Here is a 22,086-nt window from a genome sequence, read left to right as displayed (position 1 = left end):
GATTTGTTTCATTTCACAATTTTTTGCAAGTCGGTTTAGTGATTTTTTTGATGTATGTAACATATGTGTTTGCATCTAAGACGTATAAATTCAGATGAAAAATACAAATTATTAATGAAAAATTAAACAATTAAGATTTTCTTTTTGTTCTTGCAATAACTTAGTGGTCTATAGTAAACCTCTTATATTTATATATATATGTGCATTAAGTAGTTTAAATTATTCATTAACATAATGATAAGGGACTTATGGCAGCGGTTAGGCGTAGCTACGGGCCGTTGATCTATGGTAATAGCTTTTAAGTAGTTAATGATAAGATCATGTGAATTATCGTAGGGTACTTACGGTAGAAGCTTTTAAGTGGTAACAGTTTTTAAGTGATTATTGATAGACGTAATTACCGACTAGCAATCTATGGTAATAGCTTTTGTTTGCTGGATTATTGTCCCTGATATCAGAATAGTGAAAACTATAGGTTAATGGTCATACTTCCTTTTGTTCAATCATCCATCATTGGAAAAACCAATAAGATAACAGAATAGTACTTATTAGCTACTGATTTTGTATCTATAGTGAAAGCATCACTAAGATCTAGAATTTGTTTTCCAAGTTTAATTTCACATCTTGATTGCCTTGTGATATTTTGCATAATTTATTGTATTGATACGATACTAATCCAGTTTCTTTGGTTTCATTTTTGGTGTGTGACAAATCGGAGATGGAGGTGCTAATCATCATAACGGATGCTCTGAGTCATACTACTGTGGATGCATGTGCTGCTGCATGCTAAGGTTTGAAACATATCCCCCTCGGTTTGGGTTTGTTGTTTTGAAAATAATTAGTTTACTATGGATAGTGTTTTTAAGAATTTATTGATTTTGGTAAAAACCCTACCCTAAACTCCAACGGTCATTAAGTCCGGCTTTCTGACTATGCAATTAGATCCATTCTCCGATGCGATTTAATTCTATTCTATTCTCGTAAACTCAAATGATTCTCCACCACAACCCAGCAATTGAACTCTGATTTCTCAAACGATTCCATTCCATTTGTTCTTCGATTAAACTATGCGATTACTCGGTTTACGTTCGTCTAAACTCTGCGATTACGCACGGATTTTTATTCGATAAAATCCACAACTCAGTAGATATTCAACGGTTCGCGTAAATAAGGCCTACCTGCGATTTGATCGGTTCTCACTCTGTTGTTGATATTACTTACTTACGGTTACTACAATTCTATTTAGTGTTTTTAGTTTAAGCTAGTTGGTACTTTCTAGGGTTACAGTTATAGCTTTAAAGAGTTGGTACTGAGTTCTAAGGATTTAAAATCGTAAATTCTGTTCTGACATTACTTTCTAGGGTTACACTTGTTTGTTCATTTATAGGTGACTTATGGTAGCAGGTAGGCGTAATTACCGACCGCTTATCTATGATATTAGCTTTTAAGTGGTTAATGATAGCCGATGAAATATGATTTAGTATTAATGTGGAGTAAATTGAATGTTATAAGCTACTTATATGTTGTATATATATGATGGATGATGTTCATTATAGAACAACGAGTTTATGCGAGAATCAAAAAGCAAACTGAATCGTTTAATTTTTTTATTAGTGATTTATATTTTTTCAAAGTTTTTTACTTCGTACATGCATATGTGTATGTTATATATATTTCCAATCGTTAAACTGATTTGTTTCATTTCACAATTTTTTGCAAGTCGGTTTAGTGATTTTTTTGATGTATGTAACATATGTGTTTGCATCTAAGACGTATAAATTCAGATGAAAAATATAAATTATTAATCAAAAATTAAACAATTAAGATTTTCTTTTTGTTCTCGCAATAACTTAGTGGTCTATAGTAAACTTCTTATATTTATATATATATATATATATATATATATATATGTGTGTGTGTGTGTGCATTAAGTAGTTTAATTTATTCATTAAAATAATGATAAGGGACTTATGGTAGCGGTTAGGCGTAGCTACGGACCGGTGATCTATGGTAATAGCTTTTAAGTAGTTAATGATAGACGATACGGTAAGAGTAAATATAATAACGTGGAGTAAATAATGATTGATGTTATGGTGATAAACTCATGTGAATTATCGTAGGGTACTTACGGTAGAAGCTTTTAAGTCGTAATAGTTTTTAACTGATTATTATTAGACGTAATTACCGACTAGCGATCTATTGTGATAGCTTTTAACTGCTGGATTATTGTCCCTGATATCAGAATAGTGAAAACTATAGGTTAATGGTCATACCTCTTTTTGTTCAATCATCCATCATTGAAAAAACCAATAAGATAACAGAATAGTGCTTATTAGTTACCGATTTTGTATATAGAATTTATTTTCCAAGATTAGTTTCATATCTTGATTGCCTTGTGATATTCTGCTTAAAACTATACGCTTGAAAGTTGTGTTTTGCATGTTGGTCAATCACTTGAAAATTGAAGATTTTACGTATGCAAATGGTGAGGTTCATTATAGCACAATTAGTTTATGCGAGAACGAAAAAGCAAACTAGATCGTTTTGTTTTTTAATTAGTGATTTATATTTTTTCAAAATTTTTTACTTCATACATGCACATGAGTATGTTATATGTATATATGTAATCATTAAACTGATTTGTTTCATTTAACAATTTTTTGCAAGTTTGCTTGGTGATTCTTTTATGTATATAACATATGTGCGTGCATCTAAGATTTATGAATTCCAAAAAAATATGAAACATTAATAGAAAATTAAACAATTTATATTCTTTTGTTCTCGCCATAGATTAGATTTCTATAGTAGCCTCTTATTACATATACACACGTTAACATCCATTGTTATATTTTAATTATTTTTTTCATTCTTATTATTATAATTTTTATACACAGTTTAGTAAAATATATATTTAAGCAAGAGCCTACTATGAAATTACATTTGTGTACATTTTAACATAAAACTAAACTATTTCAAGTTTGAAAAAACAATATAAAACATGTTAGTTTGAGAAAAAAGTATAGTAGTTTACCTGCTAAGATTGAATAACTTATTAGCATAATTTATTGTATTGATACGATACTATTCCAGCTTCTTTGGTTTCATTTTTGGGGTGTGACTGTGTGACACGTCGGAGATGGAGGTGCTAACATCATAAATGATGCTCTGAGTCTTACTACTGTGGATGTATGTGCTGCTGCATGTATATGAATGAAATATCTTCCGCTCGGTTAAGGTTTGTCATTTTAACATAATCAGCTTACTGTGGATATTTTTTCTAAGAGTTTATTGACTTTTTCAGCATTTCAGTGCAGGTCATTTTATGACAGAAGATGTTATTATGCCGCTGATTCAGCTTCAGCCTCTGTTCAGGTATGACTTTAGTTTGAGTTTATTTGTATGAGGGGCTTGACGGGAAATAACTCGAGTTATCTTGAATGTTCTTTGACCTTAACAAACTTATTAAATAAACCAACCCATATCCCAAATGCCCTTGTACTTCCACTGTGACCTGTACAAATGATTACAAAAACCACCCACGCAGAATTTGTATCAGTTGCCCAAAACTGCCACAAATTGCAAAAACCTTTTCAGATTGCTTCTGCAAATTGTAATCACGTTTTAGTATGTCAAATTATCCTTCAACAATAAGAACGGAAATCTGTATCTTGGAATTCAATTTCCAAGATCAACTTCATTTGGTGCCTACTTTATAGGCCCAACTGCCATCTATTAACCAGGTGCTAGTTTTCCCGATAACTGTATAACCCACTTCATTCCCTTAGCATACTCATAATAAGTGCATAGGATCAGTGCATCACCAAAGTCAACACCCACCAACTAGAAGTTTTGACCCAATAAAAGTCTAATTTGAGAAACTTTCAAACTGACCCAATTCTTTCCCATGCCCAGATTTTCCAAAAAAGACCATATTACCCTTTTAGTCAAAATTTTTTAGATTAAATCTGAATTTTCTGGAATGTATCGCATACATCAAATTATGACTAATGGTAGTTTGGGTTTTTACTAAACTCGTTTCAACCCAATGAAATCATGAATAAACTTGACAAACAAATCATAAACTTTAGGAAACCTCCAATAAATGATATGGCTTTCTTGGGCTGCTTGCACTACCTTTATATGTGATTTTAATAATCTTTATATTTGTAATCATATTGGTTTTCCATTCTTGCAGGTTCGCGGTAATGCATTACTGCTCTATGTGAAACCCCTTCTGGCGACACCAATCAAACAGAACCACTCGGTTCATCATCTCTGATTCGTCCAATCAGGTAACTAAATCGAACTTCCTGTTAGTATGATTTTGTCCATGTGAGAGTACCAATAAATGACACACTAGATAGATCGAATCTGGTTCGGTTTGTTCTCAAACCGCTTATAAACTGGCAGTTCAGTTTAATTTTAACCGGTTTCAATATGCACCCATCACCAAGAACCAAATTGCTTTTAGGCGATCTGCAAAACTTTTATTTATCTGTTTCTTTATTTTTTTAAAATGTTTAATACCTACCACAAATTCATACTGTTACAATTGTGCTCTAGATCAATAAATCTAGATGATGAAGATGAAGGAAAGGTACACTTTTTCTCAAAGTTTCAACTTGATAATGGACTTTATCGGCACACCATCCCCTAAAGTGTACACCAGCTTGCCCATCAGATGTGTTGTATGATGTCGTATAGGCCATAAGATAGGGCGAAAAAGGTCACACAGCGGCCCGTATGGATTTTGTCAGTGGTTAAATCAGTCATTTTTTTTTGTAAGTCAAAAGATCATATGGCTCGTATGATTTGGCTAATTGGCCACCGTCCGAACCGTATGACCTGTTTTACCCTATCATAGGCCTGTAGGATTTCGTAAGGGCAATATGATAAGACAAAAAAGGTCATCAATTGTCATATTAGTCAATTTCAGTCAAAAAAAATCATGCAGGCTATATGTTTGGCCCTCATACGAACAGTATGACCTTTTTCGCCCTATCAAACGGTCTGCATGATTATCAAAACGACCCATTTGACCACTTTTTGCCCTACCATACGGCTCCGTATGGCCGTAGTGTCCGTATGGCACCTCAGTGATGTCTATATAGCACATCATTGTTGTGTGTATAGTAGCACCCATGGTATAATTGTCTAAAATCTGACACTTTTTTAATCTTTTTTCTCAAAATTTGACCTTTATTTGTTGCAATGTATAAAATCTTACAAATTTAGAATCATTTTTGCCGATTATGATTGTCACAACAGTGGATTTATCGCGAATAATACAAAACTTAACTAGTAAAGATGAACAGATTAAGCATTCAGTTACTTTTTTGATCTAATCGGTTCGGTTACTGGAGCAGTTTTGATGCTATTACTCTAAAGTACAGACAACCCATTGATGCATTCACATCACCAAATAACATCAAGATTATGGCAGCCACTTTTGCATAGACTGGCAGCTCCAAAAGGTAAGTTTTTTGTTAAAAGATATCAATTTTCTTCAATTTTCTAACTTATTTTTACTAGGTAGTGATGGCTTTATCTCTAAGAATTGCTTGTTTTGGTAGTTTTACAGAATTCCACAATTACCTAACGAGGTTTTGGGTTGAAATTCTGGATAAAACCTAGACTGGCAGCTCCGTCGCGCAAAGGAAGCCGGCTGTTTCTCTTTCGGCCGTGATCGGCCAGAAGCAGTTTCGGGTGTTTGCCTCGTGTGATGTTTTTCGTTACCGGATTTGAAAACCGAGTTGTCCCATGGTGTTTCAGTTTAGTGCAGTTTCTACAAACCCGAAAGGTACAAGTTTCTTACTTTTCTATGGTTGTGTATTTAAGTTTTATTGTATTCGCATCTGGACTACTGAAGGTCAAGAATGGTTCGTACACAAAAGATTTATGAAATAGTTAATTTATAAACTTGTGTACGAATTCCGACAGTAGTTTTGGAGCCACTTCTGCGAATCTTTAAAACTTTTAACGGTTAAAACCGATTAAAGCAATTTATATTTACTTTGTGGCAAAAGATTGCTACCTTTATGTTTTCTTATTTTTGAATTATTGTGTTGGTTGCAAATCAAGCCCCTAGACCTGTGGTTGTGTTTGTTTATATGGTTTTGCATTTTTTGGTTTGTTTTATGGATGTATTTTTAGTTGTTTTAAAATCCTTGTAATAGCTAGGTTAGTTTTCAATTTATAATAATTGTAATTTAATAAAGCCAAGCCAAGAACAAGATTTAAGATGGAAAAGTGAAGATCAAGAACCAGAGGAACAAAGATGTCACGGAGAAGGTGATGGGTATCTTGAAGCAAGTGCGAGCGGATACAAGAATGTAATTTTTAAAATTGTCCCCTTGACCCGTTTGATGTTGCTAATTGGCTCTAGCAATATCAAACATCATATGGCTTGATTTGCAACTTGTGGTTGTTTAGACTTAGGGGTTAAAATATACAAGTATAGTAAATCGATCAAGATAATTTAAAATGGTTTTAAGAACTAAACAACAAAAATTAAATTGCGAGGTATTGAAATTTTATTTACCTCGAGTAAGATTTTATTTAACTATTAAAAGTTAAAACAAGAGTTTATGAAAGAATAAACTAATGTTCGTGATAAAATCACACTTGTTAAATTTAGCGTTTAAAATAAAGCATCCTAAGATAGACATTATGACTTTGCTTAAACCGGTAAAACACTAAACAAAATGATATGTTATGCCATTATGCCGTCGTAGTGTTAGGACATTTGAATTGATACAAAACGAACCCTTAGGTATGTGTGCTTCAGCCTTCCATCTAGAGCTTATAATTTTCTAAACAAAGCGAGAATGTGAAACCCGAGAGTCGAGTGCGCATGTCTAGGAAGTTTGACCAAATCTCGTAATGATAGACCAATTATATTTAACCAACTTTCAATGCACCATCAAATGCCTTAAGCATTCTGAATATGAGTTGCATAATTGACAGCTCTCCGACAAGCTAGCTTGGTTGCTATACAATCTAAAAGTAATTTCCAAATTAAACACTTTACCTTTATCGTTACCCAGTTTAACCAAAAACTGAAGTCGACCTCCTGATCCTTTGAATTATTTGTTTCCCATCTCACCGTTTTTAACAACCTCATCATTAAAACTAAATTCATACAGCCATCCAACTCTAAACTTTGCTATACCTAAATGGGGATTTTTTTTTCCCACCTCTAAAGTCAAGTCATTTCATCATTTACTTTCAAATAACACTAAACTTCCATATTTCTTGCTCTCCAAATGTTAATAGCAACATTACCTTGAGTTCAATGGTTGTGAGTAACCAATGTAACTAGCCAAACCAAAGTTTTATCTCCTAACACCATTTGTACCTTAGCATGTTCATAACTTACATCCCGGTCTCTTTTTTGCCGTGTCGTTTTCCAACGGGCCGATATGTTTCAAGGTCAACTTCATGATTTCTTTACTGGAATTCTCTCCCACGTGTGCAAACCCGTGTGAACTGCAACAATGAACTCTTTCGCCTTGTTCCCAGACCTATAAAACATTGAACCACTTATACCATGAACTCTTTCGCCTTGACTAGACACATGAAGGTTAACAAAACTTTCAAGCCACCCACGTATTCAATCACCATCTGCTTCTATTCTGAGTTTTCTATTACACCCTTCAAGTGTTTTTAGGATGCATAGGTCATTCACTTCTCCAATCCAAGAGACCTTCTTCCATAATTGAAAAGCAATACGCTCCTTTGCTGGAAGAGAAATAGTATGCCCACAATAGCAACATTGTTCTCCGATGTTTTATATTTTAGATTAGATGGTTTTTCATTCTGATTTCAGACCACCTTTCTGTAGGAGGTATAAACTAGTTGGTTTTCCATTCTCATTTCAGCCCACCTTCTTGTTGGAAGTATAAACTCCCCTCCACTAGTTGGCCTGCCTCTTAAGTAATCTTAGTTGTTGGTTTGTCGTACTCTACTGAACCCTACTCTTTCCAAGTCTCGCCACATTTACCGTCACTCTCACCTTATCAATTCTAAGCGAACTTAAGCTCTCAACACTCAAGCCTTATCAATAACAAAACTTTTATATTGTACCAGATTATCCATAAAGGTCTTCTACCCAAATCCTAAATTCTAGCAAAAATGAAAGAACAAAAGAACTTCTAAACACCATTAATAGGCCTTACCACACAATGCATGATCTGATCATTTTGACTAATAACTTCCACATCAGTCATCTTAGTATCCCACCCAATGAAGAACCTAACCCAACAGTTACTACAACTAGCATTAAGCATCCAACTCCAATTCCTAGCAACTTTCATACCAACACGACTAAGTTTAGTGACAACAACACATGTTTCAAGTAGACCACAAACTTTGACGCTATAATCTAGAGTCATCCTAATGACTTGACTCACATTGAGCCCCATAACATTCCAAGACATCTGTTGGAAACAATCTTATATAGTAGTACCACATGAAGCTTGTGCAACTTTCAACGCATTTACCACATCGGCCTCTATATTCATATCAGTAGTATTAGTTTCATACTCAACATCATCGGTTTCCATACACTCAGCTTGTCTCCTAAGATCCCATTGCTGAAAAAATAATTTTGATTTTCCTACACTCCAACCCCTCGATGTCTTAACTGAAGGGCTGGATCTGAGCACAACATGCTTCATAACTTCATTGAATTATGCATTAGAAACCTTAAGTAACCTTTGGTATAATCGGTTTTAGTATTATAAAGCAAATCCACCCTAGCAATAAAGCAACATCAGTACCAAGGACATCAAACCTGTTTTTGGAAATCATCTCATCTAAACAAACATCCATAGAAGAGACACAAGAAATCACATTTTCCTTATTCACATTATCAATCATAAAGTTAGAAGTCTGGCTTATTCTCATTCTTAAAATCACAATATCTTAACATTCCCCTTTAAGAGGCAGCCCATTTACACCATTACCCTTATCACCTTTGGCAGAAGCTTTATCCTCTAAATCAACTTTATCATACGGCTTAGAGATAATACTAGCTACACCAATATCAACCTTTTTACATGCATTAATGCAATAACTGGAAGCACTTTTCTTTTGATAAAAAACCCCACTTTAATACATGTTACCACCAAAAGTACTCCTACACCTGACCCTATTATTCCTATTTTGAAACTGACCGAACCCCCCCCCCCCCACCCCGGTCACTCTCTTTCTTCTAATTCAATTTGCACTCTCATTACCCACCCCAACATTCCTAACAAGGCCAATTATTCTTCCTTATGGTAACAAACCCATCATCATCAGCCAAAATAACTGAATTCTTCTTCACATTTTCAATAACGACAACATCATCAAGCTTCTTAGCTATCCCTAATCTACTTTTTAAATAAAAGTTGACACACAAGAATTAAAATCAAGTCCAAATACTTGACAGTGTGAACGACTCAAATTCTTTCAAAGTTATTGGATCCTTTTCCGCGTTCGAGAATCCCCTCCCTTCTTCCACTCCGTCCCGAAAACTTCATTTAGTTAGTGATATATCAATTCTAAGCGAAAATGAATCATAAATCATCGAAGACGGTATAAAATTATCATGGGAAACATATATAAGTAACGGTATATCAAATATCCCCACACTTATTCTTTTTTCGTCCCTGAAAAAGTTTGATGCAGTTAGATCAGAATCGGAAAATACAGTCTAACAAACATATAGGTTAATTTTAAAGCTTAGAAAAAACGCAAAAACTACGATCACCGATATTGTTGTCTATTTAAACCCATGCCTTAATCTTTACCGGGACAAAGAAGTTCTGACAATTTTTTTACTCAGTGGTTTACACAGTTAAGACCCGCTTATTTTCAGCTTTTACCGGACCAAACCACCCCAACTTGACTTAAACCTCAAAATTAGCAGATTTAAAACTTTTTGTTGCTCTATTTTTTTTTCATGAATAGTTAAGACGATCAAGGGTATTGTTTATCCACTTAAGCTTAAGCATCAAAGTCTACCAAGCAGCCATTAGATATTATTAAGGTTCAATTAATTCATAGCTAGTGTACCCCACAACATGACATACCCCGTTATCAAGCAATACACCGAACCATCACCATAGGTGAGTATGCAAAATTTCATCTGTAGGGTTTACATGTAGCGTGTCCCTTGTGGTCCGTTTCTTAATGGTAATGAGACGCGAGCAAGGGGACCCCACATGGCTAACAGCATGGATGATCAAGTCTGTAATGCATTTGTACTTTTGTACTTTTTTGTGATCATGTTTAGAGACTTAAGTGGCAGAAAACTGCGGGTTTGCTCTCTTTTTTTAGCTTTATTTTAAATATTCACAACCCCATTTGGAATTGTGAATACCCAGATGAATAGTCGGCATACAGACCCATGGTCTTCGGACCCGGGGCATCCCATCAATACAAGATTTAAGGTTATAAAGCCATACGCCAATGATGTGTAAAACACTAAAACTAGCAGTTTAAGATTTATATCACAGGCTACACGGCATACTCTAACGTTAAACCTACCCAAACATCATATGATAACGTATTCAATTTTTTCAAACTTTTCAAACTTTATAATATTTTCCACTTTTTCATATCAAAAATTGAGGCTTGAGTATGGCTGACCTTTCATTACTTATTTTCTACGGACAAAACGCTTTACCCACAAGAGATTTCCGACCCATTTTATCAAATTGCCCTTTCATCCTCAAGGCTGAGCCTACCGACACATCCCAAGTTAAGTGCGTTTTCTATTGTTTATCTCATAGTATTAATAGTTTGAAAAACCAATTTCCGATAAATATCATCATCTCCCACTTTCACGCAACAAAAAATTAGACTCAACAAAAACTGCGATCACCGATATTGTTGTCCACTTAAACCCATGCCTTAAAACCATATGTTAAAACTAAACAAATAGTCATTGGTAGATTTTGCTTTAATGGTTACACTTACGGTTAAGATATTATGGTTATTTCAATTTTTGGTTATTTCGGTTCTTAACAAAATACAAAACTAAACGAAAACCAATATTTCGATTTTTTCTAAAGTTCAAAACCGAACCGCCGGTTACTAGTACGGCTTGGTTTTTTGGGTTTTTTTTGTATCGATTCGTTTTCTCGGTTTTATGCACACCCCTAGATATTTAGGATCAATGCATCAACAAACAACTCACGTTTTGCATGTGAAATTGCTTTATTTTTTTATAAGGTATTAAGGTATATATATTATAACCCTCGTGTGTTTTTTTTATTGAATTAGAACAAGCACCGGTGATAAATAACTTTTATAAAAACTGTCAAGCATTAAAATTAAATCATAGAACATATTCTAAAAGGTTTGTGATTTATGACATGTTTTCCACTAACTTGTTAGTGGTTTAATTATTCATAATATCGGCCATAACTTTCCACTACACAGTCTTACATACTTAATTATACTACGAGCCTCCAACACAGTACAAAATAAATTCACCATAACAGAATGTTGTTCATTTATGTTTTATATAAGGTATAATAAGAAACAAATAGCCACCAAAATAAAAAGTCTATTTTAAAGAACGGCCGGTTGAAGTTTGAAGCGATTGAAAACGTCTTAATTAAAACCCCAGCGGTCATCAAACCCCTTACAATCACTCTCATTCAGTTCGTGATGTATTCCGCACCCACTCAACAATTGCGAACTCAAACGTTACTGACGGTTCAATCCAAGATCGACTCGCTGGCTTGATCTTTGGCTACTTTAACTTCAAAATCGAGTTCGAACCTAGCTGAGATGCATCATCGAATTTCGAGCTCGAGCCTAGCTGAGCTGCGTCGTTTAATTTCGATCTCAAGCTTGAACTCATCCAGGCTCGACTCGGGCTGAGATTGTTTTTGAAGGCCAAAACGCCCCCAAAACGCCAAGGGGGAGGTGTTCTCCGACATTTTGGACCAATTACAATCACTCTCATTCAGTTCGTGATGTATTCCGATCACCGCCCACTCAGCGATTGCGAACTCAAACGTTACCGATGGTTCAATCCAAGATCGGCTCGTTGGCTTGATCTTAGGCTACTTTAACTTCAAAATCGAGCTCGAGCCTAGCCGAGGCGCGTCATTTGATTTCGATCTCGAGCCTAGCCGAGCCGCGTCATTTGATTTCGATCTCGAGCCTAGCCGAGCTGCGTCGTTTAATTTCGATCTCGAGCTTGAACCCACCCATGCTCGACGACTTGGGCTCAACTCGTGAATAACCATAGTATAAAGTCAAAACAAAAGGCAATGACACATGAAACAGACAACTAATATACCAATGAGCATTATATACCAAAACTCGTACTCGGAACCGGACCCGATTTATATACTAGGTAATACACGTCCCCGAAATCGGTTCTATACCAGTAAATAGGGTATTCAAATACTTCGTTTTAACCCACACATGATGCATAAGGTATGGTTTTTAGTATAATAGCGGGCATGATTAATGCACCACTAACTAAATATAATATTAAAAAAAAGGGTCGGTTTGAAGAAATAGGAAAGTATAGGAGGGAAACCAACGGTTATCAAATCCGGTTTGTTTTCCGACGACGTATCTTTCCGAGCGATTCACCATCTTCAAACCCGGTGAGAAAATCTATTAAACTCTGCGGCGATTACTCGGTTTTCAACTCTGCGATCGATTAAACTCTGCGGCAATTACTCGGTTTTAAACTCTGCGATTTCTCACCACAACTCATCGATTAATCTCAAATCCATCCTCTGATTATCATTCGATCAATTCCACAACTCTGCAGCTATTCAACGGTTCTCGTAAACAACACGATTCAATCGGTTCTCAGCAGCTGTGATTGCACCTCGTCAAATCTGGTAAGAAACTCGAATCTCTGATCTCTAACGTACACTCTAACTCACTCTGTTGCTGATATTACTTACTTAGGGTTACTACGATTCTATATTTAATTAGTGTTTTAATTTAAGCTAGTTGCTACTTTCTAGGGTTACAGTTATAGGTTTCAAGAGTTCTAAGGATTTAAAATCGTATATTCTGTTCTGACATTACTTTTTAGGGTTACAATTGTTTTTTCAATGATAGGCAGTCAATGGTAGCAGGTAGGCGTAATTACCGACCGCTGATATATGATATTAGCTTTTAAGTGGTTAACGATAGCCGATGAAATATGATTTAGTAATAATTTGGAGTAAATTGATTGTTATAAAGTATAAACTACTTAAATGTTGTATATATATGATAGATGATGTTCATTATAGAACAGCGAGTTTATGCGAGAATCAAAAAGCAAACTGAATCGTTTAATCTTTTTATTAGTGATTTTTATTTTTTCAAAGTTTTTTACTTCGTACATGCATATGTGTATGTTATATATATTTTCAGTCGTTAAACTGATTTGTTTCATTTCACAATTTTTTGCAAGTCGGTTTAGTGATTTTTTTGATGTATGTAACATATGTGTTTGCATCTAAGACGTATAAATTCAGATGAAAAATACAAATTATTAATGAAAAATTAAACAATTAAGATTTTCTTTTTGTTTTTGCAATAACTTAGTGGTCTATAGTAAACCTCTTATATTTATATATATATGTGCATTAAGTAGTTTAAATTATTCATTAACATAATGATAAGGGACTTATGGCAGCGGTTAGGCGTAGCTACGGGCCGTTGATCTATGGTAATAGCTTTTAAGTAGTTAATGATAAGATCATGTGAATTATCGTAGGGTACTTACGGTAGAAGCTTTTAAGTGGTAACAGTTTTTAAGTGATTATTGATAGACGTAATTACCGACTAGCAATCTATGGTAATAGCTTTTGTTTGCTGGATTATTGTCCCTGATATCAGAATAGTGAAAACTATAGGTTAATGGTCATACTTCCTTTTGTTCAATCATCCATCATTGGAAAAACCAATAAGATAACAGAATAGTACTTATTAGCTACTGATTTTGTATCTATAGTGAAAGCATCACTAAGATCTAGAATTTGTTTTCCAAGTTTAATTTCACATCTTGATTGCCTTGTGATATTTTGCATAATTTATTGTATTGATACGATACTAATCCAGTTTCATTGGTTTCATTTTTGGTGTGTGACAAATCGGAGATGGAGGTGCTAATCATCATAACGGATGCTCTGAGTCATACTACTGTGGATGCATGTGCTGCTGCATGCTAAGGTTTGAAACATATCCCCCTCGGTTAGGGTTTGTTGTTTTGAAAATAATTAGTTTACTATGGATAGTGTTTTTAAGAATTTATTGATTTTGGTAAAAACCCTACCCTAAACTCCAACGGTCATTAAGTCCGGCTTTCTGACTATGCAATTAGATCCATTCTCCGATGCGATTTAATTCTATTCTATTCTCGTAAACTCAAATGATTCTCCACCACAACCCAGCAATTGAACTCTGATTTCTCAAACGATTCCATTCCATTTGTTCTTCGATTAAACTATGCGATTACTCGGTTTACGTTCGTCTAAACTCTGCGATTACGCACGGATTTTTATTCGATAAAATCCACAACTCAGTAGATATTCAACGGTTCTCGTAAATAAGGCCTACCTGCGATTTGATCGGTTCTCACTCTGTTGTTGATATTACTTACTTACGGTTACTACAATTCTATTTAGTGTTTTTAGTTTAAGCTAGTTGGTACTTTCTAGGGTTACAGTTATAGCTTTAAAGAGTTGGTACTGAGTTCTAAGGATTTAAAATCGTAAATTCTGTTCTGACATTACTTTCTAGGGTTACACTTGTTTGTTCATTTATAGGTGACTTATGGTAGCAGGTAGGCGTAATTACCGACCGCTTATCTATGATATTAGCTTTTAAGTGGTTAATGATAGCCGATGAAATATGCTTTAGTATTAATGTGGAGTAAATTGAATGTTATAAGCTACTTATATGTTGTATATATATGATGGATGATGTTCATTATAGAACAACGAGTTTATGCGAGAATCAAAAAGCAAACTGAATCGTTTAATTTTTTTATTAGTGATTTATATTTTTTCAAAGTTTTTTACTTCGTACATGCATATGTGTATGTTATATATATTTCCAATCGTTAAACTGATTTGTTTCATTTCACAATTTTTTGCAAGTCGGTTTAGTGATTTTTTTGATGTATGTAACATATGTGTTTGCATCTAAGACGTATAAATTCAGATGAAAAATATAAATTATTAATCAAAAATTAAACAATTAAGATTTTCTTTTTGTTCTCGCAATAACTTAGTGGTCTATAGTAAACTTCTTATATTTATATATATATATATATGTGTGTGTGTGCATTAAGTAGTTTAATTTATTCATTAAAATAATGATAAGGGACTTATGGTAGCGGTTAGGCGTAGCTACGGACCGGTGATCTATGGTAATAGCTTTTAAGTAGTTAATGATAGACGATACGGTAAGAGTAAATATAATAACTTGGAGTAAATAATGATTGATGTTATGGTGATAAACTCATGTGAATTATCGTAGGGTACTTACGGTAGAAGCTTTTAAGTCGTAATAGTTTTTAACTGATTATTATTAGACGTAATTACCGACTAGCGATCTATTGTGATAGCTTTTAACTGCTGGATTATTGTCCCTGATATCAGAATAGTGAAAACTATAGGTTAATGGTCATACCTCTTTTTGTTCAATCATCCATCATTGAAAAAACCAATAAGATAACAGAATAGTGCTTATTAGTTACCGATTTTGTATATAGAATTTATTTTCCAAGATTAGTTTCATATCTTGATTGCCTTGTGATATTCTGCTTAAAACTATACGCTTGAAAGTTGTGTTTTGCATGTTGGTCAATCACTTGAAAATTGAAGATTTTAAGTATGCAAATGGTGAGGTTCATTATAGCACAATTAGTTTATGCGAGAACGAAAAAGCAAACTAGATCGTTTTGTTTTTTAATTAGTGATTTATATTTTTTCAAAATTTTTTACTTCATACATGCACATGAGTATGTTATATGTATATATGTAATCATTAAACTGATTTGTTTCATTTAACAATTTTTTGCAAGTTTGCTTGGTGATTCTTTTATGTATATAACATATGTGCGTGCATCTAAGATTTATGAATTCCAAAAAAATATGAAACATTAATAGAAAATTAAACAATTTATATTCTTTTGTTCTCGCCATAGATTAGATTTCTATAGTAGCCTCTTATTACATATACACACGTTAACATCCATTGTTATATTTTAATTATTTTTTTCATTCTTATTATTATAATTTTTATACACAGTTTAGTAAAATATATATTTAAGCAAGAGCCTACTATGAAATTACATTTGTGTACATTTTAACATAAAACTAAACTATTTCAAGTTTGAAAAAACAATATAAAACATGTTAGTTTGAGAAAAAAGTATAGTAGTTTACCTGCTAAGATTGAATAACTTATTAGCATAATTTATTGTATTGATACGATACTATTCCAGCTTCTTTGGTTTCATTTTTGGGGTGTGACTGTGTGACACGTCGGAGATGGAGGTGCTAACATCATAAATGATGCTCTGAGTCTTACTACTGTGGATGTATGTGCTGCTGCATGTATATGAATGAAATATCTTCCGCTCGGTTAAGGTTTGTCATTTTAACATAATCAGCTTACTGTGGATATTTTTTCTAAGAGTTTATTGACTTTTTCAGCATTTCAGTGCAGGTCATTTTATGACAGAAGATGTTATTATGCCGCTGATTCAGCTTCAGCCTCTGTTCAGGTATGACTTTAGTTTGAGTTTATTTGTATGAGGGGCTTGACGGGAAATAACTCGAGTTATCTTGAATGTTCTTTGACCTTAACAAACTTATTAAATAAACCAACCCATATCCCAAATGCCCTTGTACTTCCACTGTGACCTGTACAAATGATTACAAAAACCACCCACGCAGAATTTGTATCAGTTGCCCAAAACTGCCACAAATTGCAAAAACCTTTTCAGATTGCTTCTGCAAATTGTAATCACGTTTTAGTATGTCAAATTATCCTTCAACAATAAGAACGGAAATCTGTATCTTGGAATTCAATTTCCAAGATCAACTTCATTTGGTGCCTACTTTATAGGCCCAACTGCCATCTATTAACCAGGTGCTAGTTTTCCCGATAACTGTATAACCCACTTCATTCCCTTAGCATACTCATAATAAGTGCATAGGATCAGTGCATCACCAAAGTCAACACCCACCAACTAGAAGTTTTGACCCAATAAAAGTCTAATTTGAGAAACTTTCAAACTGACCCAATTCTTTCCCATGCCCAGATTTTCCAAAAAAGACCATATTACCCTTTTAGTCAAAATTTTTTAGATTAAATCTGAATTTTCTGGAATGTATCGCATACATCAAATTATGACTAATGGTAGTTTGGGTTTTTACTAAACTCGTTTCAACCCAATGAAATCATGAATAAACTTGACAAACAAATCATAAACTTTAGGAAACCTCCAATAAATGATATGGCTTTCTTGGGCTGCTTGCACTACCTTTATATGTGATTTTAATAATCTTTATATTTGTAATCATATTGGTTTTCCATTCTTGCAGGTTCGCGGTAATGCATTACTGCTCTATGTGAAACCCCTTCTGGCGACACCAATCAAACAGAACCACTCTGTTCATCATCTCTGATTCGTCCAATCAGGTAACTAAATCGAACTTCCTGTTAGTATGATTTTGTCCATGTGAGAGTACCAATAAATGACACACTAGATAGATCGAATCTGGTTCGGTTTGTTCTCAAACCGCTTATAAACTGGCAGTTCAGTTTAATTTTAACCGGTTTCAATATGCACCCATCACCAAGAACCAAATTGCTTTTAGGCGATCTGCAAAACTTTTATTTATCTGTTTCTTTATTTTTTTAAAATGTTTAATACCTACCACAAATTCATACTGTTACAATAGTGCTCTAGATCAATAAATCTAGATGATGAAGATGAAGGAAAGGTACACTTTTTCTCAAAGTTTCAACTTGATAATGGACTTTATCGGCACACCATCCCCTAAAGTGTACACCAGCTTGCCCATCAGATGTGTTGTATGATGTCGTATAGGCCATAAGATAGGGCGAAAAAGGTCACACAGCGGCCCGTATGGATTTTGTCAGTGGTTAAATCAGTCATTTTTTTTTGTAAGTCAAAAGATCATATGGCTCGTATGATTTGGCTAATTGGCCACCGTACGAACCGTAAGACCTGTTTTACCCTATCATAGGCCTGTAGGATTTCGTAAGGGCAATATGATAAGACAAAAAAGGTCATCAATTGTCATATTAGTCAATTTCAGTCAAAAAAAATCATGCAGGCTATATGTTTGGCCCTCATACGAACAGTATGACCTTTTTCGCCCTATCAAACGGTCTGCATGATTATCAAAACGACCCATTTGACCACTTTTTGCCCTACCATACGGCTCCGTATGGCCGTAGTGTCCGTATGGCACCTCAGTGATGTCTATATAGCACATCATTGTTTTGTGTATAGTAGCACCCATGGTATAATTGTCTAAAATCTGACACTTTTTTAATCTTTTTTCTCAAAATTTGACCTTTATTTGTTGCAATGTATAAAATCTTACAAATTTAGAATCATTTTTGCAGATTATGATTGTCACAACAGTGGATTTATCGCGAATAATACAAAACTTAACTAGTAAAGATGAACAGATTAAGCATTCAGTTACTTTTTTGATCTAATCGGTTCGGTTACTGGAGCAGTTTTGATGCTATTACTCTAAAGTACAGACAACCCATTGATGCATTCATATCACCAAATAACATCAAGATTATGGCAGCCACTTTTGCATAGACTGGCAGCTCCAAAAGGTAAGTTTTTTGTTAAAAGATATCAATTTTCTTCAATTTTCTAACTTATTTTTACTAGGTAGTGATGGCTTTATCTCTAAGAATTGCTTGTTTTGGTAGTTTTACAGAATTCCACAATTACCTAACGAGGTTTTGGGTTGAAATTCTGGATAAAACCTAGACTGGCAGCTCCGTCGCGCAAAGGAAGCCGGCTGTTTCTCTTTCGGCCGTGATCGGCCAGAAGCAGTTTCGGGTGTTTGCCTCGTGTGATGTTTTTCGTTACTGGATTTGAAAACCGAGTTGTCCCATGGTGTTTCAGTTTAGTGCAGTTTCTACAAACCCGAAAGGTACAAGTTTCTTACTTTTCTATGGTTGTGTATTTAAGTTTTATTGTATTCGCATCTGGACTACTGAAGGTCAAGAATGGTTCGTACACAAAAGATTTATGAAATAGTTAATTTATAAACTTGTGTACGAATTCCGACAGTAGTTTTGGAGCCACTTCTGCGAATCTTTAAAACTTTTAACGGTTAAAACCGATTAAAGCAATTTATATTTACTTTGTGGCAAAAGATTGCTACCTTTATGTTTTCTTATTTTTGAATTATTGTGTTGGTTGCAAATCAAGCCCCTAGACCTGTGGTTGTGTTTGTTTATATGGTTTTGCATTTTTTGGTTTGTTTTATGGATGTATTTTTAGTTGTTTTAAAATCCTTGTAATAGCTAGGTTAGTTTTCAATTTATAATAATTGTAATTTAATAAAGCCAAGCCAAGAACAAGATTTAAGATGGAAAAGTGAAGATCAAGAACCAGAGGAACAAAGATGTCACGGAGAAGGTGATGGGTATCTTGAAGCAAGTGCGAGCGGATACAAGAATGTAATTTTTAAAATTGTCCCCTTGACCCGTTTGATGTTGCTAATTGGCTCTAGCAATATCAAACATCATATGGCTTGATTTGCAACTTGTGGTTGTTTAGACTTAGGGGTTAAAATATACAAGTATAGTAAATCGATCAAGATAATTTAAAATGGTTTTAAGAACTAAACAACAAAAATTAAATTGCGAGGTATTGAAATTTTATTTACCTCGAGTAAGATTTTATTTAACTATTAAAAGTTAAAACAAGAGTTTATGAAAGAATAAATTAATGTTCGTGATAAAATCACACTTGTTAAATTTAGCGTTTAAAATAAAGCATCCTAAGATAGACATTATGACTTTGCTTAAACCGGTAAAACACTAAACAAAATGATATGTATATGCCATTATGCCGTCGTAGTGTTAGGACATTTGAATTGATACAAAACGAACCCTTAGGTATGTGTGCTTCAGCCTTCCATCTAGAGCTTATAATTTTCTAAACAAAGCGAGAATGTGAAACCCGAGAGTCGAGTGCGCATGTCTAGGAAGTTTGACCAAATCTCGTAATGATAGACCAATTATATTTAACCAACTTTCAATGCACCATCAAATGCCTTAAGCATTCTGAATATGAGTTGCATAATTGACAGCTCTCCGACAAGCTAGCTTGGTTGCTATACAATCTAAAAGTAATTTCCAAATTAAACACTTTACCTTTATCGTTACCCAGTTTAACCAAAAACTGAAGTCGACCTCCTGATCCTTTGAATTATTTGTTTCCCATCTCACCGTTTTTAACAACCTCATCATTAAAACTAAATTCATACAGCCATCCAACTCTAAACTTTGCTATACCTAAATGGGGATTTTTTTTTCCACCTCTAAAGTCAAGTCATTTCATCATTTACTTTCAAATAACACTAAACTTCCATATTTCTTGCTCTCCAAATGTTAATAGCAACATTACCTTGAGTTCAATGGTTGTGAGTAACCAATGTAACTAGCCAAACCAAAGTTTTATCTCCTAACACCATTTGTACCTTAGCATGTTCATAACTTACATCCCGGTCTCTTTTTTGCCGTGTCGTTTTCCAACGGGCCGATATGTTTCAAGGTCAACTTCATGATTTCTTTACTGGAATTCTCTCCCACGTGTGCAAACCCGTGTGAACTGCAACAATTACCTTGTTCCCAGACCTATAAAACATTGAACCACTTATACCATGAACTCTTTCGCCTTGACTAGACACATGAAGGTTAACAAAACTTTCAAGCCACCCACGTATTCAATCACCATCTGCTTCTATTCTGAGTTTTCTATTACACCCTTCAAGTGTTTTTAGGATGCATAGGTCATTCACTTCTCCAATCCAAGAGACCTTCTTCCATAATTGAAAAGCAATACGCTCCTTTGCTGGAAGAGAAATAGTATGCCCACAATAGCAACATTGTTCTCCGATGTTTTATATTTTAGATTAGATGGTTTTTCATTCTGATTTCAGACCACCTTTCTGTAGGAGGTATAAACTAGTTGGTTTTCCATTCTCATTTCAGCCCACCTTCTTGTTGGAAGTATAAACTCCCCTCCACTAGTTGGCCTGCCTCTTAAGTAATCTTAGTTGTTGGTTTGTCGTACTCTACTGAACCCTACTCTTTCCAAGTCTCGCCACATTTACCGTCACTCTCACCTTATCAATTCTAAGCGAACTTAAGCTCTCAACACTCAAGCCTTATCAATAACAAAACTTTTATATTGTACCAGATTATCCATAAAGGTCTTCTACCCAAATCCTAAATTCTAGCAAAAATGAAAGAACAAAAGAACTTCTAAACACCATTAATAGGCCTTACCACACAATGCATGATCTGATCATTTTGACTAATAACTTCCACATCAGTCATCTTAGTATCCCACCCAATGAAGAACCTAACCCAACAGTTACTACAACTAGCATTAAGCATCCAACTCCAATTCCTAGCAACTTTCATACCAACACGACTAAGTTTAGTGACAACAACACATGTTTCAAGTAGACCACAAACTTTGACGCTATAATCTAGAGTCATCCTAATGACTTGACTCACATTGAGCCCCATAACATTCCAAGACATCTGTTGGAAACAATCTTATATAGTAGTACCACATGAAGCTTGTGCAACTTTCAACGCATTTACCACATCGGCCTCTATATTCATATCAGTAGTATTAGTTTCATACTCAACATCATCGGTTTCCATACACTCAGCTTGTCTCCTAAGATCCCATTGCTGAAAAAATAATTTTGATTTTCCTACACTCCAACCCCTCGATGTCTTAACTGAAGGGCTGGATCTGAGCACAACATGCTTCATAACTTCATTGAATTATGCATTAGAAACCATAAGTAACCT

At 34.5% G+C, this 22,086-nt stretch overlaps 4 long non-coding RNA genes across 5 annotated transcripts; 3 read left to right on the top strand and 1 right to left on the bottom strand.

Annotated features, from left to right (window-relative positions):
* The first annotated feature begins 2,953 nt into the window (after positions 1-2,953).
* On the top strand, positions 2,954-18,770 carry LOC143554232 (uncharacterized). 2 transcript variants are annotated; one of them, XR_013138970.1, is made up of 4 exons: positions 2,954-3,235; positions 3,310-3,372; positions 4,196-4,292; positions 18,628-18,770. It is a non-coding gene; the product is annotated as an uncharacterized LOC143554232 (long non-coding RNA). The 2 variants fall into 2 exon arrangements; XR_013138969.1 differs by lacking the exon at positions 18,628-18,770 and having other exon boundaries at positions 4,196-4,444.
* On the bottom strand, positions 6,944-20,713 carry LOC143554233 (uncharacterized). The gene is made up of 3 exons (XR_013138971.1): positions 20,498-20,713; positions 7,155-7,171; positions 6,944-7,118 (listed from the first exon to the last, which is right to left on the bottom strand). It is a non-coding gene; the product is annotated as an uncharacterized LOC143554233 (long non-coding RNA).
* Positions 16,332-18,055, top strand: LOC143554221 (uncharacterized). The gene is made up of 3 exons (XR_013138965.1): positions 16,332-16,613; positions 16,688-16,750; positions 17,574-18,055. It is a non-coding gene; the product is annotated as an uncharacterized LOC143554221 (long non-coding RNA).
* LOC143554234 (uncharacterized) lies at positions 18,813-20,189 on the top strand. Its single transcript, XR_013138972.1, has 2 exons — positions 18,813-18,852; positions 18,952-20,189. It is a non-coding gene; the product is annotated as an uncharacterized LOC143554234 (long non-coding RNA).
* Positions 20,714-22,086: the final 1,373 nt, after the last annotated feature.

Source organism: Bidens hawaiensis, unplaced genomic scaffold, assembly GCF_021521415.1.
Source record: "Bidens hawaiensis isolate Kalapana, Puna unplaced genomic scaffold, B.hawaiensis_p1.1 tig00017568_1, whole genome shotgun sequence".
Taxonomy (NCBI): Eukaryota; Viridiplantae; Streptophyta; class Magnoliopsida; order Asterales; family Asteraceae; genus Bidens; species Bidens hawaiensis.
The sequence above is the reverse complement of the archived record's forward strand: the minus strand, read 5'-3'. Positions and strand labels throughout refer to the sequence as shown.